At 52.4% G+C, this 27,421-nt stretch overlaps 1 protein-coding gene across 13 annotated transcripts in view; it reads right to left on the reverse strand.

Annotated features, from left to right (window-relative positions):
• The window catches only part of CARMIL1 (capping protein regulator and myosin 1 linker 1), a 314,075-nt gene that overhangs the window by 250,130 nt on the left and 36,524 nt on the right, over positions 1–27,421 (reverse strand). The window lies entirely within an intron of this gene.

The raw sequence follows: 27,421 nt of genomic DNA on the forward strand, positions 1-27,421 counted from the left end.
GATAACTTTAGGCCAAAAGAATGCCCAGAGCAAGAAAGGATCATTCTTCTCCTTAACAAATATTTATGAGGCTCTCCCATGAAGCAGCCTATGCTCGGGTCCTGGGCATAAGCAGTGAGCAGAAGGGAGACCTCTGAGCTCTGGGAACTTACACCCCGGCAGGAGGGAGATGACACAAGGAATGAGATAAGCAGACAGTCCGTTAGATGACGCTAAACGCTAAGGAATAATCGAGTCGAAAGAGGAGGTGGCAAGGAGGGGTGTTCCCCGTGAAGATGGGGGGGATCAGTGGAGCCCACCCGAAGAGGTGACATTTGAGGAAAGACCCGGAGGAAGTGAGGGAGCCAGCCAGGCGGTGTTACGGCTGGAAACGAGACGAGTTCCAGGCGGAAGGAACCGCAGATGCCTAAGGGTGGAGACGGCAGCCACCTAGACTGTCTGGAGAAAGAACAAGGAGGAAAGTGGAGGAAGCAAGTAAGGGGGGGGGCGGGGGCGTGAAGTCAGAAGGTAACGGAGGGTGAGATCACACACCACGTTGCGAGTCGGAAGAAGAAGGACTTGGCTTGGAGTCTGAATGAGACGGGGAAAGGGGTGACCAGGCTGGAAGATGATGGCAGCCTGGACCAAGGCTATAGAGGACAGGTGACAGGAAATGGATTCTGACCCCAAGGAAAGTAGCGCCTATAGGATTTGCTAACAGGGTGTGAGAGGAAGGCAATTTAACGACTCAGGAAGTGGGAGAAGGGAATGATGCTAACAAAGACAGATGGGGTGCGTGGGTGGCTCAGTCAGTTAAGCATCCAACTCTCGGTTTCGACTCGGTCATGATCTTCCGGTTCATGAGTTCGAGCCCTGTGTCGGGTTCTGCACTGGCAGTGTGGGGTCTGCTTGGGATTCCTTCTCCCCGCCTCTCTCAAAATACATAAACATTTAAAAAAATTTTTAAAAAGGGGCACCTGGGTGGCTCACTCAGGTAAGCATCTGACTTCGGCTCAGGTCATGACCTCGCGGTTTGTCAGCCGCCCCACATCAGGCTTTCTGCTGTCAGTGCAGAGCCCGTTTCGGATCTTCTGTCTCTCTCTATATATACCTTCCCTGCTCGTGCTCTCTCTAGTTCAAAAATAAATAAACATTTTTTACAAATTAAAAAAAAAAAGAACGAGCGTGGAGGCTAGCAGATTGGAGATAAAAGGACAATAAGGATTTCCCTTTTGAATATGTTATGGTTGGCTTTTTTGTTTGTTTTTGGTTGGTTGGTTGGTTTTGTTGTTATTTTAAATTCAAGCAGTTGATTCTTACTTCCAGTATTCCCGAATTTACAATCAAAGAACTGACAGGATACAGTCTCAAGATCCATTCGGAAAAGGCATCATCGGCTCTTGGTTTTGCCACTGACCTGCCTTTTCCAAAGCCCATCCCACCCCCACACCCTACACCACTCTCCCCTTCCCCACAGAATCATGAGGACTCTTCGGCAATATTAAATTTTGATTACGATCAGGTAATTATCCAGGCAATTTTGGCCCCAGACTGCCTTCCTTGCCTCTAGAAGCTCCTTTACACCCATACCTCCTGGTGCAACCCCCAGAAGCAGTCTTCTACAAAGGGTCCCCTAGAAACAACCGCCCAGGGAAACAGACACTTGAGCAGCCTCGAGGGAGACCGCAGGCAGATTATGTTTGAAATGCCTATTAGACACATCAACTAGAGATGTCTAGCAAGCAGTCAGGTGAGGAGTCTGGAGTTTACGGGAGCGATCCAGGCAAGAGATATAAAGGAAGATGTCTTCTTCACACAGAGAGAGTTCGCAGTCTGAGCAGAGACAGAGAAGAGCGACAAGCACCCTCAGGCACTCCACTCGTGTGTGGGGAGATGAGAAACCAGCAGAGCGGACTGAGAAAGACCAGCCAGAGAGGGAAAAGGAAAACCAGGAGGGGTGTGCCCACGCGGTACAGTGGAGAATCTATTTCGAGGAGGAGAAAACGTAACGTGTTAAACGTTGCCAGCAGGTGAAGAGAAGATGGGGCCCCTGACCGTGGGCTGTGGCAGGGAAATGTCACTGAGCAGAGACAGCAGAGGCTGAGCAAGGGTAAACGCCCCACTGTCACAGGTCCAGCACAGAACAGGAGGGGAGGTCTTAGCCATAACAAATACGGACAACTCACCCAAACCTGCTGCTGCGCGAGGCAGAAAAGAAATTGGCTGGTGGCTGGCTGGAGGGCAAATCAGAGTTCAGAGAGGATGTTCTCATTTAATAGGAAAAATAATAACTTGTATGTCGGTGGGAATTCAGGAAGGAAAACGGATACGGGAAGAGAGGGGCAATTCTGCGTGACAACGTCCTTGAGGAGGTAGATGGAGACAGAGGCGGGGTGCCGCGTGCAAGGAGCTGGGAGCTCGGGCACAGACATGGGTGGGCAGCTGGTGCACCGGCAGGAGCACGTGGACATTCTCTTCTGATTGCTCCTGTTTTGTTAGTGAAGAAGGAAGTGGCTGAAAGCAAGGAGGCCATGGGCATCTGGAGACCCGGTACAAAGTGTGCAACAGTTGTGCAAGAGCACAGGGGGATGAGTGGATGGCAGAAACAGGGACTGCTGGGCAGCGTCAAGGGTCGACTGGGGATTTAGGATCATTAACTTGGTGAGATGATCGGTTTGGTGGCGGTGGCTTTGTGCCGGCACAACAGGCTACAGGGGCGCAAGCACCCAGCAGCTGGAGAGAGACGGTTTTCACCGGAAGTATGCGCGGGTCAGGGGTGAGAGGGACAAGGATGCACAGTGCAGTAGTGACTCGAGAGGCTGATCTTGGCACTCCAGCTGGGGAGGACGGGAGTCAGGAGCCGGGGAAAACGTGCCGCGTTCAGTGACCCAAGGATCCTGGTGGTGCAGGCGTGAGGTTGAAGGGACTGCAGGGCAAGCCCACAGAGGATGCGGTGATGCGAGCAGGATGCCCCGGGTGAGCTGTGGAGGCAGCGAGGTCACCAGTGACCGCAGCATCGAACCAGACTTGGTGGCTGAGAGCAGCGGGAGACAAGTTCACGGGAGGGGAAACCGATTAGCCTGAATGCTGGCATCCTGGAGACCAGGGACGTGAACCAGAAACAGGAGGCTTCAACAAGTCAGGGGAGGGACTCTGTGGAGGAGGGGATGACAGCCACAGGGGGTCAGGGGCCCACGCAGGAGACCCCAGACTCAGAGCACAGGCTCTCGGGAGGAAGGGGACTGGTAGGGACACCGCATGGAGGGCACGACCCCGCCCCCAACCGCAGCCACAAGACAGGATTGCTGCTTCTCTCCAAAAAGGCAAGAAGGGGCAGGGGACACCCACAGACGGTTCAGGAAGCAGGGAATTTCTCTGACAACTAACTGTATGGGCTCCATGAGTTCCAGGGGGAGGGGCAGGGACAGCACTGGAAGTGGCCCGTGAGGACTGGGACACAGGCATGACAGATGCCTTGGGAGTCCAGGCTGCCTACGGTGACTGGCACAGGCAGGAGGAACAGGTGTGGTGACACCAGGCCTCGCGGGCAAGGCAGACAGTGCTGAACAGGCTGGCAGCGTGGACCTGTCCCAGGTGAGCCCTGCCGGGGAAGCGGCGGGCGCTGAGGAGGTGCAAACCTCCCCCTCGCTCCTGCACCAGCAAGACAGGTCTTGTAAACTTGGCCTCTTCAAAAAAAAAAAAAAAAAAAAAAAGCAGAAACACGGACTTGATCTATTCCTTGCAACTACCCAGCATGGATGCGTTCCGTCCAAGATAAACGCAAAGCCTCCAGAGACCACAATTCTGAGCTTTTGTCAATTACAATTCAGAATATTCCAAATTTCCTCCAGGGCTGGAGAAGGAGCACGACAGCACGTGAGCCTTCGCAGCGACACACAGGCCACTGGGGGCTGCAAACGCTCTAAGTTACGGAAACACCCTGCCAAGGGCACCGGGCCGGGAGCACAATCCTAGAGGACATCAGGAGAAGGGGGAAGAGCGCTCGGCACCTGACGGCTCGAGAAGATTTCTTAGAAGGGAGCTGCGTGCGCTTGTTTTACGTCTGGAAAATAAGATTAGACACATCGTTACATCATATTTCCTGACAGGATTATTAGAGTACGGTTACCACGGCAACCGGCGGCTGCACGCCCTGCAGCTGAAGGAGGAGGAAAGTTAGAAGGCATCTTCCTCAAGAAGAATAGAGCCCACGATTTCCATCCGAGTTGGAGAGGGTTGCTAAGGGCTCTGCTGGAGGATCCCACACCCACATGCCTCAGAAGATGCAAAGCCTTCACGTCCAGAGACACCAGAACGAAAAACACCCCTGTAAAATTTCACATCATCGCAAGGGAAAGAGGAGGCAAAAATGCCACTGCTTCGTGTTGCGTTGAGAGACGCTGGGAAAGTTATCAGTTTGGTGGCGGTGGCTTTGTGCCGGCACAACAGGCTACAGGGGCGCAAGCACCGAGCAGCTGGAGAGAGACGGTTTTCACCGGAAGTGTGCACGGGTACCGACGGTCAGTACGGTAACGACAGATGTCCACACTAATCACACAGCCTCGGTACTTCCTAGACACCCGGTCCTCACAACAACCTCACCGTGTCTTCGGGGGGGCACTCAACACAGCCACCGAGAGCTGCGGCGCACAGGGCAGAGGCGGGACGTGGACCTGGGTGAGCCTCAGCCCTGTTCTGCCTCCTGGAGGCACTGGCCAGCACACGTGGGCCGCGCTCAGACGGGCGCCCAGCCGAGTGGCCCCGCTTGCCTCTGTCCACCACACAGCGGACCGCACGTGGGAATCCCACTCTCCCCTCTTCCCTGAACTTGAGTCTCCTCATCCGCAGAGAAGGTTCAATGACCTCTTCACAGATGGAAAAAGCCAAGGGCCAAAGAAGTCTCTGGTCTGGTCTCCTACACAGCAGGTTGTGTTCTTAGAAACAGGTTGGAGGAAACCTTGATGGTCTGCTCACCCCCTGGGTGTGCGCCCCAGCTGCGGGGTCCAGGGACCAAAGCCCCACCCATATCCCCGAGCTCCTCCAAATGCGGGTCCTTCGCTAAGCAGCAAGAAAACTTAAACGTCAGAGAATTAAACTCTGTCCCCATTTAACATCCTTTCTTGGACTCTAGTTTTATAGTACGGGCTCACTTAGAACAAGTCTGGAAACACGGTGCGCTCTGAATGTTTAAAGAAATATTTAAAGATATACTAAGCTCTTTTAAACAGAGCTCCCCCACTTGGTCCACACCCAAGGCACGCACCTGTCCCCGCCCCACCTTCCCAGCATTATTTCTCTTCCAGGCGCTTCTTCCCAGACCATGAAGACGGTGGAACCCTACATCTATCCAAGTGTTCCCGGGGCCCCCGGAAGGAATTCCATTAGGCAACGGACCTTCAATTCATTTAGAGAAACCAGATCCTCCTTAACGCTTCTCCAACATACATTTAACGTTCTGGGTTTTTTAACGTGTATGTAAGAGACAGCCAGCTCTTGAGAGCTCACGCTGTGGCGCTCTCCACACCTTCCATCTTGGCCATTCGGACGTAGCGACTTCCCTTCCTTCTGGCTCGGAACACTTCCGTTTGCTTATCTGTGGAGTGGTAATAATGGCACCCGTCACATAAAGTTATAGTGAGGTCACACAAGAGGGCTGAGAACAGAGCCCGACACAAGAGTAGGTAACTGGGAGCCACGATTACCGCCGCGTCCCCGGACTGTCCGCCCTCTGTCTTCGGTGTGCTTCCTTCCAAGACCTAAGTCTCTGGCAAACTGCCACACTGCCCTGCTCCTTCCTTTGGGTACCTTCCCTTTGTCTTCCGTGGTGGCATCCTTCACGAATGCATGGTCGGAACTAAAGTATCTGAGAATTTCCTCACTTCCCTGACTTCTGGACTCGAATGTCACCTAGCAATTCTTATTCAGCATCCTCAGAGCTTCCTGGACAGTCTTCTCCAGCATGCACTGTCTTAGCTTGATTCGAACGAACCACCATCCTGCTCCCAGGAGGTGCCTCAATCTCTCCCCCTAGTAAAAGGTACACGGTCTTCGGCTGATCCATCCAGACTTTGACCGTCGCGATCAATGTCCCCCCGTGGCCAACAGCATATGTTTTAAAAGACAGATGGCTGGGGTCTGAGGTTCAACCTGATCTCCTAGAACACAGTTACACTAATTGGCCTATCTGGGAATTAAACCCCTGGTCTTTGGCCTCTTTAAAGATCACACCCTAAATGAATGAGCCAATACTCTTGGCCTCCAGCCAAAAGCAATCCATTCTAATGGATTGTTCTCCGTTATCTGTGAAGTCCTCCAAGAGGAGGATTTGCCAGGTAATGCGTATTCTATACTCAAAATGTTGTGACATACACACCAGTTCAGAAATCGCGATCGTTTCAAAAGACATTAAGCGACACGCTAAACACTTAAGATTTTAATGGAAACGGACTTTAGAAGGAAACAGAAACTCCGCTCCGTCACCGTTCGGCTCGTGAAATAAATGACAGTCCTGAAGGTCTGCCCACCTGGGTTGACTGGGGAGCGTCGGCCTCCGATCCTCAAATTTCCATTTTGGTTCTAGTTGGAAAACGGTCTCTGACTAGGATCGGGACAAAATGGGCAGGATGCTAGAACCCCGGAAGGTGGGAAGGGGAGTCTGAGGTCAATTCTTCCTTCACAAAATCACCATCGCTTCCGCTGTTTACTGGTCACCCGCCAGGAGATGCCCGTGCTAGGAGTGCTCTCCACACCTGGCCTTTATAAAAACCCCCGGGGCGGAAGTTATCGAGGCAGGACACGCACGAGGTCCAAAGTCGCTCCACACCCGCAATGCCTGCCCTCCGCCTACACCGGCCCCCCTGCCCCTGGCCACCTACCTCCCAGCCCAGGACAGACCTAGCTCCGGGGACAAGGAAAAGCTCCATTTGGTGGTTCTGCCGGCATTGGACACCACCGTCACAGAGGCCACAAACCTGCTGCCGGGAGGTGCCCTTCCACTCGAGGAAGAAGATCTGAAAACTGAAAGACCCCCTACTGCACGTCCACCACTCGAGGCAGAGTGCTGGCAACTGGACAGACTCCAGGACAAAACGCAAAGGGAGGCCAGAAAAGGAAGAGGCAGGATTCATCAAAGGGAAAGGGTTTCCCTCCCCTCCACTACATGAAGAGAATCACCGCGCGGCAGGGAAGACTCTCGTTGGCCCCCCCCATAAATCCCACTGAAGGGCAGGAGAGGGAGGTGAAGGTGGGGAAAACCTAGCCCCACCCTCAGAAGCCAGCTAGAAGCCGGCTAGTCACAGGCTCCAGACTTCCCAAGAGGGTTCAGATGCATGAGGAGGGGAAAACAGGGTCCCCTCCCTGAGCCCAGCCAGGCTCATGCCCTCGTGCGTGGGGACGCGGGACCCCCTCCTAGGACACAAGTAGCAGTTTCTTGATGCTCACCTCCATCAGTCTGCTGTGCTAGTTTTAGTCTATTTTCCATTGTTGAGGGAATACACGAAAACTTGGCTGCAGGGGTGGGAATCACAAAAGATGACTTCTACAGTTTGGTGGGTTTTTTTGCATTCATGGAATAGACAAATTCAACCAAAACTCATATACCCTTTTAGGGACCCTCCACGGGAGGGTCAAGGCTGGTGGAGACTCCAGTTCTGAAAGAATGGGATCATTCTTGAATTTTCAGCCTATAACGCTTAGGTGCTGATTCTTTTCGTTTTAAGTAACTTTCAGAAGACAAAAATAGCACAACCCAAGAAGCAAACTAAGTGTGAAATCCTTTCATAACAGAGCAACTCATTCATCAAAACAGCTGTTAAAACCCAGTCAATGGCCTACTTATGGGAAAAGTGCTAAATACAAAGGTTTCATTAGAAAGAAAGTTTCTGAACTGGTCCCCTAAAATAAGCAATTTCTACTCGCTCAGAGGCAATGACATAATGGCAGAACTGCTGCCATTAAGTATAGGCTCCCCTAATAAACCCAGGCGACAAACAGAGAAGGACCATCTTTTTTTCAGTAAAACTAATACATAAAGACACGAGCAAAGTCAGTGGAAGACGCAGTCCACACGCTATTCCATCAGACGCACGGAAAATGAGACTCATCTGACGGGTAACCGTGCAAGAGAGAGTCTATCATGGAACAAAATTCTGGGGACAGGCCTTAGCCATGCAGTCGCAGCAAAGAGAAACGCTCTCCTGCCACATTAACATTGCTGAGTGTGGCTACGGGATCCTTCTTTACATTCTAAGGCCTTGTGAGTCAAGAAGTGCCTTCTGAATATCTTCACGGAGTCAAAATATTAGTCACTAAATGCAAGTTTTCAAAAACTCTTCACTCCATCATGTCCACTCTGGCCAAACAACACTCTTTGTTACAAGAACGTTCTCTAGGATTTCACTTCGGCGGGTAACAAAAGCATCATTCACGGTGTTGTCCCCATTCCCGGCTGGCCTCATTCAGTTCATTCGAAGCCAGCACGGCCACTACCACCCCTCACGCCACGCTTTCTCTATAGCACCTTTCAGAGAACAACTCCATACAGTTCAGATGTCAATGACGCCATTGTGGCCACGGGAGCTTCAGAGGATGTGGGCTGGCTATACCATTGTAGGATTAGACAATGAACTCGACATCCCATTCGTCAGAGCTGGTCTGGAGCTCAGCTTCCTTCCAACCTCCTTACAGTAGAGGTGAGATCATCAAGGTCAGAAGAAATGTACCCAACTACTGTAACACGAATAAATGTGAAAATAAAGACACTAAGTCTCTCAGCTCGTCAGTGTCATCTGGGCTTTAAATAGTTCTTGAGAAATGACACCGAGCGCAAATATATCGGAGCAGATCCCGGAAACTGAACCACCAACGCGTGAACTTTGAACAGAGGCAGGGTTGACCCGCACCCAGACATTCATTAACACAGCAGTGGTGATGTATGATGAGGAAGCGGAGAAACGAATTTGGATTATCTCCATACATCCTTCTTAAGCACAGCGTTGATAAGCATGTGACTCCTTAAGCCTGACATCATAATGCAGCGTAATGACTGCTGGTTCAAGGAAGCGCTTCACTTATTACAACAGACGTATCATTTATTTAAACATGGTGTTTTAATGCTTATTTTGAGACTGAGCACACACAGGTGTGCGTGCACAAGGGAAGGGGCGGGGGGGGGGGGGGGGGGGGGGGGGAGAGGATCCCAAGCAGGCTCCACGCTCAGTGCAGACCCCGACACAGGGCTCGATCCCACGACCCTGGGATCGTGACCTGAGCCGAAACCAAGAGTCGGATGCTCAACCGACCGAGGCACCCAGGCACCCCTAAACATGGTGTTTTTACATCTGATCCACACACTGTCTTTTATTATTTTTTTTTTATTTTTTAACATGTATTTATTTTTGAGACACAGAGAGACAGAGCATGAACAGGGGAGGGTCAGAGAGAGGGAGACACAGAATCCGAAACGGGCTCCAGGCTCCGACCTGTCAGCACAGAGCCCGACACGGGGCTCGAACTCACAGCCCTCACGGACCGCGAGATCATGACCTGAGCTGAAGTCGGCCGCCTAACTGACTGAGCCACCCAGGCACCCCCACACACTGTCTTTTAAAGGACAGCCATGCCCAAGCCGTAATTGCTACTGAAAGAGCAGAATTTTAATTTTTTTTTTAACGTTTATTTATTTTTGAGACAGAGAGAGACAGAGCATGAACGGGGGAGGGGCAGAGAGAGAGGGAGACGCAGAATCGGAAACAGGCTCCAGGCTCCGAGCCGTCGGCCCAGAGCCCGACGCGGGGCTCGAACCCACGGACCGCGAGATCGCGACCTGGCTGAAGTCGGACGCTTAACCGACGGAGCCGCCCAGGCGCCCCTGAAAGAGCAGAATTTTAAAATGAAATTCTGAACGGCTCCTGAGTTTGAAATGGGAGATAAATATTCGTTTATATCTGTACTTTGTTCCTAAAAGGGCATCTCTACAATGGTGAAGATAAATCCTCTGTAACGGGGCAGGGCATAACTCGCCAAACACTGAGTAGTCCGTGTTTACTGGTTATTTCAGTTCGCTCATTTATGGAAGCAGTACTGAGTGCCTACAGTATACAATACACTCTGAAAGGAGCTTGAGAGTATAGAAACGGAGTTGGACTAGTTTTTTAATGCTTAATGAAAACTACTAAGATTCAAAATATAAATAATAATTAATAGGACTCACAGGCCCGCTCATGACTGACTGACCTGTGTTCACTCATTTCATCCTTACAGTAACCCTAGAGGATAAATTAATTCCATTTTACAGAGCTGAGGCACAGAGAGGTTAAGCGACTTGTCCAAGGTCACACAGCACCGAGCTGGTAGAGCAGGGGTCTGAAGGCCGGCAGATCACAGCCCACACCCTTCACTATCATGTGATATGTAGCTGCTCACAGGCTGGGGGGAGGGTGGTAAGGAGAGCCTGTGTCTGGAAGGGCTTCCTAAAGAAACGCAAGGAGCGGAGTCCAGAAGGATGAACTGGACGAACGGGGCAGAGCGGGGTATTCCAGTCATCGGTAGGGCACGACCTGGGAACAGGCTGGCTTGAAACCTCTTATCCCCCACCGAGCAGGTAGTTCCTAAATCTGGACCACAGGATGCGTGCAACACGGGGCAGGAAACGCGGCCGGGAAGGGGGGCAGAGGCCAGAAACCACCACCGGGGAGCTGGCGGGGGGCTGGGCGGGGGGAGGGCGTCCATGAAGGGTTTTTCCTCCCGGGAAGGCGGAGAGGGGAAGGAGGGGTGATGCGGCAAGCAAGGAGGCAAGCTGGGCAGTGATTATCACAACGCGGGAGAGGGTGTATCTGGACCCGGCTGGTGGCGTGGTCACGTGACTGTGATTACATGCGACCCACGACTACAGCAACAGCAGAACGGGGCATCCGCCAGTAACACGTCTTCATACGAAAGGTGTGCATTTTCCACACGGAACGACGTTCATGGCCCGCAGGTGACGCGGAAACCTGGGCATGATACGTAAAAATACAGATGCCAGCAAAGGGGAGAGAAAGTGCGTGCGGCACGGCCCCCTGGAGCGCGGCTTTCACGGCCACCGTGCCACTCGACCGCAGGTGACCCGGGAGAGCCCACGTGGCCACTCGCATGCTCAGTTCTTCATCAGGCTAGAAGTGAACTGTAAGTCTCCTTGCCAGATAACCGTCCGAATACCATTTCTCAGCGGGGGGCGTGTCAGAATCCGTAAAATGCTCCTTTCTCTCCTTTCTTCATTTATCTCAAACAGTTGTTCACAACCAAACTTCAGAAAAACATTATACAAAGATCAAGAAGCAGCAGCACCACTCTTGCAAAACACATCTTTTTTAAAATAGGCATTGCATCAAAATGGAGATTCTTGGTTTAAACATTACTTATAGTTTTTTTAATGTTTAGTTTTGAGAGAGAGAGAGAGAGAGAGAGAACACATGAGCAGGGGAGGGGCAGAGAGAGAGGGAGACACAGAACCGGAAGCAGGCTCCAGGCTCCGAGCCATCAGCCCAGAGCCCGACGCGGGGCTCGAACTCACGGACCGCGAGATCGTGACCTGAGCCGAAGTCGGACGCCCAACCGACTGAGCCACCCAGGCGCCCCTCAAAATGGAAATTCTTAATGACACTTTCCAGAACACAGAATCTTCAGAGACCTCGTATCATTTTCATAATTTAACACATCCTTATAATTTAAAGCCCGAAACCCAGACTGATTATCAATGTCGTATCTTATAAGGAAATCACGTCAACAGAACAGCATGTTTTCCGGTGCTCTCATGGGTTAACTGCCCACCTCTAGCGGATGCCTCAGTAACAAAAGAACCAGAATGACAAGCTGCAACACAAAATACAGTTTAGAACACAAACACGCACACAGACCAATGCATGTGATTACAGAGAGACAGGCCTTCCCATGTGTCAAAGAAAGAAAGAAGCATAAACCCACACAGGGACAGTGAAATGAACGGAAAAGACACAGGCACCCGAGTTTATGATCTTCCGGACCAGCTCTCATTTGTGTGACGCTAGGAAGTATCTTCACCTCCGCGGAAGCTGGTTTCCTCGTTTGCAAAGACGGGATACTTATAGGTGTCCCGTCTCTTTTACTAAATCCACATGCACATAAATTTGGGAAATACCGGATACTAGTCCTCGCCCTGAAGAGGCACAAAGCATGTTCACCATTAAAGGTTCTGACAAGTTCTGCTGTCAAGAACTTCTCTTTCTTTCTACTTGTTTGGCCAAACAAGCCTTTTCCATTTAACACCTCGGAACCTTGGCGTTCCAAGGGGCAGGTGGCAGGGAAGCGAGCTGTCCACGGCCGCCTCATCTCTGCCTTTCTGGGCGAGGGCACTGTTTTCTCCTGTCCACAGCAGCTTCCTCCACGCAGCAGGCCTCGTGGCACAGGAAGCTTTGGGCCACCATCCGAAAGAGACGGCCTCTCTCTCTCCAGGGCAGTATTTCCAATAAAGGACCCCTGCTTGGGTCGAACGTCCACCCCCCGGGGTAATCACTGTGGTCGAGGGACTGGGGCTCAGCGCCCAGCAGGCACAGAACCGTCAGGCTCCAGTGAGCAAGACAGATCCCCTAAAAGGGAGCGGTGTGTACACACGTGTGTGGGGGGGGACAGACAGAGAGGAGGAGGGGAGAATCTCTCCTGAGCACCAGCCCACCTAAAGGTCACCTCCTCCTGGACGTCCAGCGGGCACTTCCACGAACAAGTCCAGCAGGGTTTCTGCTCCCACCCCTTCCCCAACCCGGTCCACCACGTGGCCCCCCACCCACCCCCAAAGCCGGGGGGCACCTCTGACTGCACCCAGCCTTCTGCCACCTCCCTGCCTCCTGTGGGACAAGTACATCTACCCACTGGCATCTTGGCCCCCCCGGCCCTGCCCCCCACCGAGGCCTCAGCCTCCACACAGGACAACCACTCAATAAATATTCGCGAACAAACAGATCAATCAGGAAAAGGCTGCTGGGCCGGGCAGACACCACCAGCAGATGCCCCCGTTCAGCGGCTACCCAGAATCCTGCCATGATTAGGACCGAAAATGTTGGTGCTGGGGCTCCTGGTGACAAAGGCAAAACACAAACACAGGATGATTTTAATTGGTTGTTTTTAAAAGGACACATGTAGGTTTTTTAAATGAGAACAGCTCGGGGTTTTTTTTCCCTGGCACTAAATGCTAACAGCAATTTGGGCATATGAGCTATTCCTGCCACAAACGCTCAGGGGTCCTTACGTACAAAAACTCAGGGGTCCCTATGTAAAATGCAGTAAGAAAATGAACCGGTAATTCCTCTCACGTGGCCACGTCCTTCGCACGAGGCTTCTCGTGTCAATGTGAAAATTTAAAGTAGTAAAGAAGTGCTTCTTCGGGGGAGGGGGACAGCCAGGTGGCCGTGTAGGGGCCTAACGACAAGAAGGGGCAGGGGGACACGGGGGATGCAGGCTGTGAGGCCCAGTGGGAAGCACACAGCTGCAGGGCCGGACAGAAGAGTGTGCTTGGCCTCGGGCCTCCCCGGATTAGCCCTGGGGACTTGCTGAAGGATGTGAGGCAGGAATGACACACGGGATCTGAGCTCAGACAACCAACCCCTCCAGGAGCTGTGCAGACAGTGGGTCCGAGCAGGGCCGCAGCCCACGGGGCTGGTTAGCAGGCCGCTCAAGTCTTCCTGGAGAGCGAGGACGACAGCCTGAAGGGCACCGCTGCACCTGCTGCTGAGAGGCTGCCCGGGGAACACGCAATCCCTACCCAGAATATTCCGTGGGGGGCCGTTCCTCACCCACTGCCGAGAGCCCTGCCTACAGCCCAGAACACCGGACCCCTTGCATGAAAAGCAGCTGCAAAGAGCTGCCATGACGGCAGGAGGGTGGCGGGGCCCAGCTACCCCGTCGCCAAGGGGGAGGGACAGCACTGCTCCATTCCTTGGGGTCCTCCGCTGCCCGATCCTCCCCGGAAGTCTGCTTTCTTGTTGAGTGATTTCCCACAGAAACGACATGATAACCAAACAAACTTCTCGAGCAAATTTATCTTGGCAAAACGTGATTCACTTCCGCAAGAGTTTTAGCAAAATTACAAGTTCCCTCCCCTCAAAAACACAAAAACAAAACAAAACTCAAAACCTAAAATATAATCTAAGAGCTTGGCAAAACGATACAGCCGACGGGCCCCGCTCGGTCTCCGCAGGTCTATGGGGCGCGCCTGGGCCAGGCCTCGAAGTGGCACAGGGCCAGCGCCTGTGGGGAGGGTCTCACCCGCGGTGGCAGGGAAATCGCGGCCCAGGCCGTTCCAGATCCCCCTCCCCGCTTCTGCAAACCAAAAAGGACTTTTCGACCCGGTGCCAACTTCCTCCCTGGCACACCAGCCGTCCTGGAATCCAGTGTCCACACTGTGGTCAAACGTAAATCTTGCCTACGCTCCCCGGTCTTCAGCATAGCCCTCACTGATGCAGAAACTCCATTCCCCAACTGTACTTCGCGCCGCGAATTCATCCCCACTTGTTCCTGCCTGGCCACCGGCGGCTCGGCCTTCAAGGCTCCACGAGGCATCACCCTCCTGGGGGTGCCTCCCTGCAACCCAGGACTAAGGCCGAGGGCCAGGCTGTGATGGCAGCCCCATCACGTGACCCTGAGACGCTCTGTGAGCGTCGGGCACCTTCCGTCTTCCTCACACCCCAGCAGCAGCACGGGCTGGACGCATCTCCTATGTTCCATCAACAGCTCGGAACTAACTGCAGAACGAAACTCTCTGCTTCTCCTCTGCCCCTGACCTGCCCCAGGACCTCGATGTGCACGAATGGGTTATTTTCGCCATCACGTCCCCACGCTCAAAAGCATCACATGCTCCTCACGAGTCTGTCATTAAGCAACTCCTACCGATGACCGTCTGCTTCGATTAATATTAAACGAATGATGGGGCGCATGGGTGGCTCAGTCAGGTAAGCGTCTGACTTCAGTTCAGGTCATGATCTCACGGTCCGCGGGTTCCAGCCCCGCACTGGGCTCTGTGCTGATGGCTCAGAGCCTGGAGCCTGCTTCACATTCTGTGTCTTCCTCTCTCTGTCCCTCTCCCACTTTCTCACTCCCTCTCTCTCTCTCTCTCTCTCTCTCAAAAAATGAGTAAACATTAAAAAAAAGAATATTCAGGGGCGCCTGGGTGGCGCAGTAGGTTAAGCGTCCGACTTCGGCCAGGTCACGATCTCGCGGTCCGTGAGTTCAAGCCCCGCGTCGGGCTCTGAGCTGACGGCTCGGAGCCTGGAGCCTGTTTCCGATTCTGTGTCTCCCTCTCTCTCTGCCCCTCCCCCATTCATGCTCTGTCTCTCTGTCCCAAAAATAAATAAAAAACGTTGAAAAAAAAAATTAAAAAAAAAAAATATTCAAAATAATAATAATAATAATAATAATAACAATAATGAATGAGCGCCAGACTAGAGACTGAAACTTCCCAAATATCTCTGACAGCCTGAACGGCCTGAACAACTCTGGGGTACAAACATCCCTGTTTCTCGTCTCAGTGTTTTCCTCAGCGCCGTCTTCCAACACACACATACAATCGCAAGATACTTTCAGTACCTTTGAAGAATTCCGTCTGAAACAAGAAGGAATCTGCACTTCAGGCACGGCTGAAGAGGTAATCCAATCTCTCGCTCGACTTCTCTAGAAGATCCCTTCTGTGTTCCATTTCCCCTTCCTCACCTCCGAACACCAGCAATGCCTCTCAGGAGAGAAGAAGACTTCCCTCATCTCTGCTTCTGTGAGGAAAACACAAGCTTCTAAATGTGTCATGTCCTGGCCATTTAGGTCAACAGAGGCCATGGAGTAAAGGGCAAAGCAGGCTAGACAGAAGACCAAGAACCTGGAGGACACCAAAAATGGCGGCCAACGCTGAGCCTCAGGGGCAGTTAGCACTAAGGTGGCTTCACCTCCCCTGAAAAGCCATTCCTGGCTCTTCCGGCTCGTTCGGCACAAACGTAGGCCTAACGCGCCAACGTCTAAGTCTCCAAGAGAGGCTGGAGTCGAGACTTGGGACGAAAATATCCGAATCTGGAAATGTTGGCAACCGACCGTCACTGTCATTGTTCTAAACACTGTATACTGAAACCACATTAGAACAGACCGCAAGCCACTCGCCTGTGACATCTGCTTTAGGTCCAAGCCACCCATTGTCGTCTCAAATGGCCCAACGGTTCTTTCGAACTTGTGTCTTCTTCCACAGGACAGAAAGGTCTTTTGTGACTGGAAGTTGACATGAGCCTCCTAAGGCTGGCACCAACTGTAGCGCCCAAGACTCAAGGCCCGTGCTCAACAACAGCTGGGGAAGCGTCCTGGAACTCACAGCTCTGTCGGGGTCATCAATCCGGGAGCCTTCTTTCCTCATCAGTGTCATCACCTCAGCCACCGTCTCCACAGGGACCGGGTGAAGGCAGATGGGGTCCCTGAGGCAGCGCTCCAAAGGCCCACACGAGCTAAGGAACCCAACAGAAAAGTGGAGAAGACGGGGTGGCAGGTGACTCAGAGACACGCAGCTTCTACGGGAAAGAAACACGTCTGCCAGGTGCACAGGGGAAAGAGGTAAATAAATTAAATATGCAGATGAGGACAGAAATGACATCAAATAGACAGGAAGCCTTCAATGGCAAGCCCGAAGGGGCTTTTCTGTAAGACTCACCGCGCTATCTAGAAAACCCACAGCTCAGTCCTGAGGGACCACGCCCCACGCCAGGCATCTGAAGAGCCCCTTCTGTTTAGTGCAATTCTTGTCCATAAAACTAAATTTACGTGCCTTCGGTCCCCTTCAAAGTCTCTCATTAGTTTTTTTGTTGTTTTTTTTTTTTAATGTTTACTTATTTTTGAGACACAGAGAGAGAGAGAGAGAGAGAGAAAGCAAGCGAGCATGAGTGGGGGAGGGGCAGAGAGAAAGGGAGACACAGAATCCAAAAAGCAGGTTCCAGGCTCCGAGCAGTCAGCACAGAGCCCGACGCAGGGCTCGAACTCACGAACCGTGAGATCATGACCTGAGCCGAAGTCGGACACTTGGAACCGACTGAGCCACCCAGGCGCCCCTTGTTAGTTCTTTATCCCTTTCATACGCCTCTGACTTATCCGGATGCCGTTCTGTGAGCCCCGTCCCCACAAATCCAGCCCCACGCAAGTCCACCCCGTGGCCAGGGCACAGAACAAAGTCTCACTTTACAGATTTGGGTTTATAAATTTTTTTTTTTTCAACGTTTTTTTTTTTTTTTTTTTTTTTTTTTTTAATTTATTTTTGGGACAGAGAGAGACAGAGCATGAACGGGGGAGGGGCAGAGAGAGAGGGAGACACAGAATTGGAAACAGGCTCCAGGCTCCGAGCCATCAGCCCAGAGCCTGACGCGGGGCTCGAACTCACGGACCGCGAGATCGTGACCTGGCTGAAGTCGGACGCTTAACCGACTGCGCCACCCAGGCGCCCCAACAGATTTGGGTTTAAACGGGAGTTTTCTTTATTGGCTCATTCCCTTACCTACAAATGGGGAAACACCACCTCCCTCAGAGTGGGGACAAGATGAAATAACAAATGTAAAGACCCAAGCTCAAGGGTCCAAACATAAATGGTGCTCCAACGGGCACTCCTGCCCCCGAGCCCCCGCCACCCGCACAAGCCCCACCACTTTACAGCCCGGGACCCCAAACGTCAAGAGCAGAAAATTCTCAAGTCCTGACCATACCACACAGAAGCTCAAAGAGATACACACGTTCTAAATCTTTTTCTTCTTCATACTCATGGACGTGAATTTGCTGAGTGACAGATGACAAAACGTGGGACTCAAAAGCACAACATGAGACACCCAGTAACCCGTATCAATAGCCGGTAATAATTTTTACCGCAGCCTGTTATGATAGTTGCCAGGACGTTTTTTTTTCCAAATTGTGGAAGTGGTTTTAAATATAGTAATAAAAGAAAGTATGACCGGCTGTGAAAGCCTGTCTGCTGCTCCTTTCCAGGACTACAAGATGCTCACTCAGAGTTTCTTTGTGTACACCCAGAGGCCGCCAGAGGGGAACCAGGGGAGCCAGAGGAAACCCCTGGTTGGAAAGTCAGTAAACGGAAATCCCCGGAGCCAATCAACTTGATGCTGGAACTTTTAGTTCCATTTCACTGAAGACCCAAATCGAATGCTCGTTAAGGCTTTCTGTGCTCCAAGCCCTGGCTTCATTGCAGGGAACCCAGAACTGTAAACACAGTTGGCCGCTCGACCCCCAAAATATCCCTGGTTCTCTCTTCCCACCAGGCTGCTCTCCCTGCTCCCTGCCCCTTTGCTGCCTCATGCTCCTCTGAATGCCTTCCTCCCGGCTTGGTCGTTTGTCGCTCTCTCTCTCTCTTTCTCCCCACTGCGTGGGACCCCACCTATTCCAACAGCTTTATGTACTTCCTGTATTCTGGGGCAAGTACGGAGTCTTTCCTGAAACTAAACCTTTCTCCTGGGCTGTGCGTTCACGTTGCCATTAGCAACAGCTCAGCATCTGCACGGGACCCTGACGTGGCAAAGGCATCTCAAACCCAGTGCATCCAAAAGTTACGTCGTTGCCCCGCACTGCTCTCCTCCTGCATTCTCTACACCATCGGGTTTTCCGTGAGTCAGGTCATCGGGAGGGCTTACTACAACACAGACTGCCGGGCCCCAGCTCCAGAGTTTCTGAAACAGCAGCCCCAGGGCTGAGAAGGTGCGTCACTAACCAGTGCAGGGGTGACCCAGAGCCGCCGATCCTGAGACCTCACTCTGAAAACCCCTGCCCTACACCAAGCCTTTCTCTCTCACGTCCGTTGCACAGCAACACCTAATTACAGGCTCTCCCGAGGCCACATTTCGCTCTAACTAATTCTCTGCTGAAGACGACTTGGCAGTCATTTTATTTAAGCCTATTGGGTTATGTTACGTCTCCACTTAAAAATAAAACCCAAACTCCTTAGTTCCTGCAATGTATGTGGTCCAGCATGACATCTCCGACCCACCATGTTCTGGCCTCATTGTCCTTTGAGCTCCCCCAAAGGACAGTGTCCTCAGGGCCTTGGCACATTCTGTCCAATCTGCTTAGAAGCCCCTTCCCTGCACCCTTCACTTTTCCTTCAGGCCTCATCTTAAAAGTCAACATCACAAAAACATCTCATCTGACTACCCCACATAGACCCCTCACCCCACTCCAAGTTCCCTACCATTATACCCTTCTCGAGAATTTCTAGCTTTGCCACAATTGGTGCGTATATGTGGGTACACATTTGCTCTGTGTCCGTCACCGCCTAGAAGGCTAGACCAGCCGAGTACGTCCTACTTGTCCCATCCCAGCAAGGTGTCTGTGACACAGCACCGTTTCCGCTTGTATACACGGATGGACAGACAAATGAATAAATATGAACCTGGCAACAGAAGCATTCAATAGCTTCACATTTCTAGCTCACAGAAGCAAACAAACTTCCCAGATTAGTTGAATCAGTCTATTTAAGATAAGTAAATTATTTTCCAAACGAGTCAAAACAATACCATATGAGAGCGGTGGGGGGGGGGGGGGGGTGGAAATGCTGCTGAACACAAATCATTTCCACAAAAACAAACCCACAGCAGAACCCTGAAATCTGGAAGAGGATTGTCTTTTCCAGTACTTTTTTTTTTTTAAGATAATTAAATATCAGCTTTCCCACCAGATGACACTTCTACAAATACTTCCAGATTAAACAGCTCATGGTATATGACAATATGTCAACACCCTCTCACAGAACATATATTCCTGCCTCACACAATGGCAAATATTCAAGTTCCAACTAATTTTCCCCCACAGGGATGTTGGAAACCTCATCCCGGGGCTCGGCTCAGGGGACTGGTCTGCACAGAGACTCGGCAATAAATCAAACAAATTAACACAGCGCTCAGAGGAACCTGTACCTCCCGCCCCCAAAATAGTGTCCGCCCTTCTCTGATCCCTGAGAAAGGAACTGCTCTGTGCTGGCTCATTAAGCAAATATTTACTGAGCAAGGAATAAGTAAAATAGAGCATGCTGGGCGTTTGCAGCGATATTCTATCATCACAGAGCTGCTAGTATATTTCTCCTAAAAATTCAGCCTGTTATCACTTTTCCTGCTGAAAACTCCCCAGGACCTCCCAGAGGCCTTCCAGAAAAACTCCATGTTCTTTGGTCTGGCCCATGAGACCCTATTATCTGCTTTTCCCGGCTGCTGCTTTGGCTTCCGGCTACATTTCTTGCCACCCCTCACATTCCTGCCTCCTGCGACTCTGTAACCAGACGTGTTTGCCCTCCGTCGAAGCCCCCTTCCCCAGCAAACCCAGCCCCGACCATCTCATCCTTAACTAACTAGTTCTAGACTGTCCTCTAGAATTTTCACTCGGTGTAGGGGCGCCTGGGTGGCTCAGTCGGTTGAGCATCCGACTTCGGCTCAGGTCATGATCTCACGGTTCATGGGTTCGAGCCCCGCGTCGGGCTCTGTGCTGACACCTCGGAGCCTGGAGCCTGCTTCCGATTCTGTGTCTCCCTCGCTCTCTGCCCCTTCCCTGCTCGTGCTCTGACTGTCTCTCTCGCAAAAATAAATAAACATTAAAAAACTTAAAAAAGAAAAAAAGAAGAAGTAGTAACGTGGCCACAAAAGGTCTAAGAGTCCAACACGTACCCGGAGGAGACCACTGGACACGCTGTGTGCCTACAAGGCACCGTACGGCCTGGCCGCGGTCCATCCCTCCCCTCCGCGGCCTCCTCGGGGCTCACGTGGGCTTCTGCCCTTGATCGGGCCAAGCGCACGGCACTTCACGGCCTACAGGCACACTTGCGCCCCGGCCGGGCAGACTGCACCCTCACTTCAGGGGCTCCCCCCAGACATCCTCTACCCTGCTGGCTAGCGCACCTACACCAGCATCCGCAACCCCCACGGTCTCCGAACCCTCCCGGGTCTGACGGCTACTAGGGTCCTCACCTGTGTGGGAGCAGTGGGTCACTGGCCATCGCCCCCTCTGGAGTCCAGGGTTTGGGAACGCGTGCTGCTTGCTGCCGTATTCCCAACGCCTAGAACGTCCTTTGTCCCAAGAAGCACTAAACTACAGAACACAAGCAGCCAGGATCCTTGACGCTCAGGACCGCTGTGCCTACTTACACGTTCTGCAGAAACCGGCCTCCACTTCTCGACGCCAGGAACTTACTTTCTTCTGACCACGGCGTTTACGATCCGAGAGAGCGCTGTTCCCAGTGGACGTACGTGTTTGAGCCAAAATGACGTTTTGCATCCTGAAGAATCAGACTCCTCAACATAAATAGTACCTTGCGTCAGGAATGCTAGGACGCTGGCCAGGGTGTCCCCCGCCCCACGGTGACCAAATTCCCCACGCTGCCCAGCATGGGGTTCGCTTCTCGCTGTGGCCGCTGCAGACGAAAGCGTCCCCACGGCCGGGCCCCGTGCAGGGCCTTAGAAGCCCTGACTACCAGGACTCGCGATTCCCTGGCTTATCCGAGCCACCGGGGCCCAAACTGCTCACTCGAAGCCTTGCAAAGCCAGCCCGAAAGTCGTGTCTTTTGTCCCGTTCTTCTGTTCCTTCCTTTCCTTCTGCCAAGACAGTTTCTGCATCCCGTCTCTGCTCTTCCTGGTCCGGGCTTCAAAACCAAAATGCCCGAAATCCTGAGCCATCCTCTGACCTCTTGAAATGTGACCACTAACGGGAGTGGGACAGCTGAGAGGAAAAAACCGACGCAGCACACAGGGGGGAATGTTAAGATCCACGCGACAGGCCCAATCCCCCAGGTTTCACGCAGCGACGTGAGACGAGCCGTCAGTAACACCAGAACGAGTCCCACTCTCAGAAACCTCCTCAACCATCTACAAAGCCCTAAAGGGCAGCTTCGACTGAGACGGCCGACCGACTTCAGTGCACGTTTCTCTAGCCATCCTTCCCCCTCGTCACGGAGAACGTTCTCTTTCTACCGATGCTTTTCCAAATGCCAGTCCAGGTCAGATGCCCAGGTGGCAGTCGTTTTTGATCCCCTCCACCCGGCCGATTTCCACGTCTCTGCTTCCCACCGGCTGGAATTCAAGAGCCACCTAGCCAGCGGGCTACAGGGAGAGAGTCCTTCCGGACACAGTTGGAATCGCTTGGAATGTCGACAGGTGACCAAAGGGACAGAAGGAAAGGGTGCCCCCGGGGACTGATCCAGCCACCACAATTTCAGCCCTCCCCGAGGTCTCCTCCCTGGGTACACGTGGACCACGGGTCATCGTGTCGTCTCCAAAACGGAACGGAGCGACCCGGCCAGACACACTGGCCTTGGAAGGTGTGCGAGGCTGTGCTGTGGCAAGACAGATCCTGGCTTTAAGCTCAGCAGACAGGCCTTGAGGACCTTCTCCACGTGGATGAGGAGGGCAGAGACGGGAAAACGGGGCCCACGGGACGCCGACAAATCACCCGAGAGCTTAACGGAAACTCTTTAGAGAGCTTCAGTCTAAGCTTCTCCACCAGGTGACTCCTTTCCAAATGTAGCTGGAGCAAGGAATGTGCCCCTACAGCAAGCAGGTGGTTATGATGTGGAGACTGGGTCAGCAAAGCAGAGGGTGTGAGATCACGGAAAACGGAAGATTGCGACCACCAGGGGCACCAAAGGGAGCACCTGGGTGGGGCTGAGGAAGGAGTTAAAGGAGACTGAAGGCAGCTTCATTGTACTTCCGGCATTTTCCTGTGTTCGTTTTCAGGGAGAGAATAAGCTGGTTGTCTCTTTCCTCTGCTGGCAACTGAAACGGAAGTGCCCTCTGGTAGCAGAAGCAGAGGGAAGCCCGCCCCTCGAGTGTCCACCACAGGACGCCGTACCATACGGCGTGCCGAGTGCAGGGTGCGACGGCTCCCACCTCTGGGACGTCCACAGGCCTGGGGACCAACCCAGCTCACCCGGGAATCCCCTTCCCCTGAGACCGGGTGGCAGGACCACTCACCGGCGCCAACCCCTTTCGTGGAAACGGCTACTTTCAGGAGAAGAAACACCCCTCCGTACGCGCTGACCTGAGGCCGGCGTTGCACGTAAAACAAGTAACAGGAGCTTCTCGGTGCCCGTGGAAGCCACCGGACGTGGCATGCCCGTGGAATGGGCACGTGGATGCCCGTGGAAGCATCGGTTTTACTCCAATAACCGCACCGGCCAAACCCGAAAAAGACTGTCTATCTCGGGCTTCTTCCTCACGGGCTCTTGCTGCTCTGGAATATATCCGACATTTACAAAAGCCACATAGAGACGGTAAAAGCACTTCGACTCCTAATGACATACAACCCACCCCCCAGCAGGCCGGGAGGATGAGAATCTCGCGTAGCATCGCTGACACGCACACGTCCATGCGGCCTGAGCGGGGTGCGTGTGTGCAGTCCCGAGGGCTTTACCCACCAGCCTATCTGCTCCTTGACAGAGAAGCGTCAGGCGTCTTCCAAGTTAACCACAAGAAACAGTATCAAACACTTAAACTTCTTTTCTAACGATGTAACACGACACAACGTAACGTAATACAGCGCTCTGTCGAGGACCCCGTTATCCCCATTTTTACAAGGCATTTTGGTTTCTATTTGGAAAATCACTTCAACCTTTCCCATTTGCGTAAAGCGTTACAGGAGGCACGGTCCCCGAGGCTTCCGGCGACAGCACGCGTCTCCGTTCATTCGCTCATTCGTTCGAATGCCACCTTGCGCCCCTCCCCCGGTCTGCCCTGTTTTGTATCCAGCCTGACTCAGACCCTCTCGAGGTGCTCTGCCCATTCTGCGTGCCCACGCGGCACCCGTGTCTCGCCACCAGAGCACCTAGGTGACCTGTCTGTCCTGCGGGCCTGGGAACAAATGAGCGCAAACACCTTTTAAAAGCCTTGTGTGGCCACAAAATCTCCTCAGTACCTGCAACCCAGGGGGTGGGGGCCCAATAAAAGTTGAAAGCAGATTTGATGACCACATTTTGAGTGACCAACTGCTCCATAATACGTCATGACGTGCCGTAAATCCTCGGACAGCCTCGGAGAGGTTCAATTCTAGACCCCACAGGAAAGACAGGCACTGGCCAGGCCACCAGTCTGCGTAGTCGGTGCTGGGCGTGGGCAGAGGCAGGCAGGTGCAGTGATCGGGAAGGTCTAGATGGTCTGTAAGGTTCCTCCCTTTCCTGAGGGTCCTGAAAAGGGAGTACCCACCCCCCCACACTGCATGCCAGGGCCCAATCCACCACTTTGCCCACGAATGCCTAACAGTCTCGGGCAGGAACATTACCCCAAACAGCCGACTGGTGTGCAGGAAGAGATCACCCACTCCATGGCTTTGTTTCATTTCTGAACAAGACCTAGACAAACTATGCAATTTTGGGGGTTGGGGGGGGGAATCATATATTATATATAAAAAGCCTAAAAACAGTTCCCGGCAATTTTGATACATAAAAAGCTTAGAAACAGTTCCTGGCAATCGGCGAACACTTGGTACTCGCTCGCTACTAACATTACGTGTTTTCTATCTAGCGGGAACAAAGTAAACCGTGACATCTCATGACAGTTATTCTCCCTGTCCTCTGAAGCGTCCACTGTTTCGTTAATTCAGGAGCAGGTGCAAATGAATCGATCTGAGAAATCACAGCCCTAAAACAAACACAGAACACCCTCCTCTGTAAGTTTAAGGCAATGCCTTTGCTTATAAGGTCGATGTGGCAAATCCACCCCGCTAGAAATCACCCAGGGGTGCCCACCCCGCCTCCAAAAATCTACCTGTAACCAGGGAGAGGGGTTGGCAGGAGGGAGAATATGTTCCCATTTAACCTAATCCGAGCACTTTTTCTCTTTAGAAACAATGATGTAAGTGTATAGAAATAATATCATATTCCAGGTACATTTTGGGTCTTTATTTATTTATTTAGAAACAAAGAGCAGGCCAGGGGCAGAGAGAGACAGAGAGAGAGAGAATCCCAAGCAGGCTCTACACTGACAGTGTAAAGCCCGACACAGGGCTCTAACTCATGAATCGTGAGATCACGACCCGAGCTGAGATCAAGAGTCAGATGCTTCAGCTGCTGAGCCACCCAGGCGCCCCTCACTTTGGGTCTTTGAAGCAGGATGGCCTGTGCTCACCACCCGAGCCTCACTGATTAATCTTCTTACACGAGTGTTTGAACATAACATGTATGGGGGGATTTGCTGCTAGACAAGCAGGAATCAACTGACCTGCTCTCAGAGAGCCTTAGCAATGAGATTCAATAGTTCTCAAACGTGTAACGGTGTTGTCTCCCTCAAGGAAACATTTTGCAGGGGCGCCTGGGTGGCTCAGTCAGTTAAGCGTCCGACTTCGGCTCACAATTCATGAGTTCGAGCTCCGCGTCGAGCTCTCTACTGACAGCTCGGAGCCCAGAGCCTGCTTCGGGGTCTGTGTCTGCCTCTCTCTCTGCCTCTCCCCTGCTCTCTCTCTCAAAAAATAAATAAACATTAAAGAAAAAGAAGAAAACATTTTGCACAGATTCCAGTTCTTCAGGGGTTATCTCCTCCCGTGGAAATCTAACGAAAGGTATGGGCCCCAGGAAGATGAATACGGAATGAAGTCTGCAAGCACTTTCCAGAACGCTAATGGGCCCTGGAGTAGGAAAGTCAGCGCAGATACAACCTAAAGGCACCCGCCGGTTGCCAAGGGACCACCGTCCTCCCTTAATGGAGCTCTCCCATTTGGCTCCATTCATTTTAAGGAACTCTAGCTCTTTGAAATTAGCATAACTTTTAGCATCAATGAGCACAGATTAGAAGTACGCATGTTACCATACACAACAAAACCTTACCTAAATTTTCAGGCTCAGGTTTTTCTTTTCTTTTTTTTTAAATGTTTATTTCTTTTTGAGAGAGACAGAGACAGAGTGCAAGCGGGGAAAGGACAGAGAGAGAGGGAGACACAGAATCGGAAGCAGGCTCCAGGCTCTGAGCCCTCAGCACAGAGCCCCACGCGGGGCTCGAACTCAGGAACCGCGAGATCACCACCTGAGCTGAAGTCAGACTGAGCCGCCCAGGCACCCCAGGCTGTTTTTAAGGTCAGAATTCTAAAAAGTCATTTTATTCCTCGCAAACATTCACAGAAGTCACAACAAGAAGCCCAGGACAGGCTGCAAAGCAGAGGCCACCTCTGATGAATAAATCAGAAGGATACATAATTAATCTAATTAGTTTACTCGCCCTGTAAACCAAGGCTTCCAGTTCTGCCCTGTAAACCAAGGCTACAGGTGTCCTAGAGCAGGACCCTTTCAAAGGAGCCTGCGGTCTGCCCTGCTTCAAGCACAGCAACCCCTTCCCATTTGACTTACCCCCGTGACAGCATCATGCGGCCTCGTGAGGAAAGAGCTAATGGGAATCAAGGAGTCCAACCTCAGAGGAACACAATTTTCAAATTTGGGTATTCACCGAGGAAGCCTTTCCTATATGTGGGTGTGACCAGACCGCACTTCAGGTCAAAAGAAAAAGCATTTCAACCTCCCCTGTGAGGGCACCGGTGTCCCTCTTGGGCACCTCACAAACCCGGGTAAACAACAGCCTTCGGGGGACAGGAGGGTGTTCTGGGCCATCGGGCTGGGCTGACATCCGGGCACCACAGGACTGCCATCTGCTATAACCTCCACCTGCCTAACTGAACTCCCAGAAGCTTCCCCACAGGAGAGGGGACACGGCCCCCCACGCAGAACGCCCTGGGCGACTGCCTCGTGTGCAACACTTACCTGCGGGTCAGATTAGTCATATTAGAAAAGGGGGCTCCCAAGGAATGAGACAGGTGTGGCTCAGGAAGTCACCCCATCCCACTGCCAAGTGCTGGAGGACCGGAGGTCTGGGGCAGAAAAAGGGAACAGAGAAGGCTAGGTAGGTGCCCTCTGCGGCCACTTTTCACTTCCACAGGACTTATGACAAGAAGGATTAAAAAACAACAAAAACAAAACTTTGGTTGGCCCAAGACTTCGTTTATCGGGTTCCCCTAAGGACATCACGATCCGGAGAGGCTCTTCTCAAGGCAAAGGCAAAGCCTGATAAACACAGGCACACAAACTGTTCCCTTCTCCTTACTCTCTGCACCTAAGGATGGCCCAGATCAGTCTGTGTCCCCGGAAGGTCTCGGCCATCTCCCCTCCCCCACCTCCCAATCTCACTGCAGATGCAGAAGCCTGAGACCACCCACGCGGCCACCCAAGCGACAGCCCCCACCCCGCTTCCCTTCCAACCCATGCACCTGCCTGAGGTCTTCCCAGGCGACCCCTCTTCCCTGCCCAGAGCCACACAGCCCCCTCAGTTCACACAGAACAAAATCAGAGACGGGGTCCGACACAGACCCAGCCCAGAGTGCGGCATTTGGGTAGCCTGGTGAAGTTAGGGAGCCCGAGACATAACCCGCTAGGCTCCCAGGCTTTCATCTGTTTCGTGTAGTT

The sequence above is a fragment of the Neofelis nebulosa genome, chromosome 6, assembly GCF_028018385.1.
Source record: "Neofelis nebulosa isolate mNeoNeb1 chromosome 6, mNeoNeb1.pri, whole genome shotgun sequence".
NCBI lineage: Eukaryota > Metazoa > Chordata > Mammalia > Carnivora > Felidae > Neofelis > Neofelis nebulosa.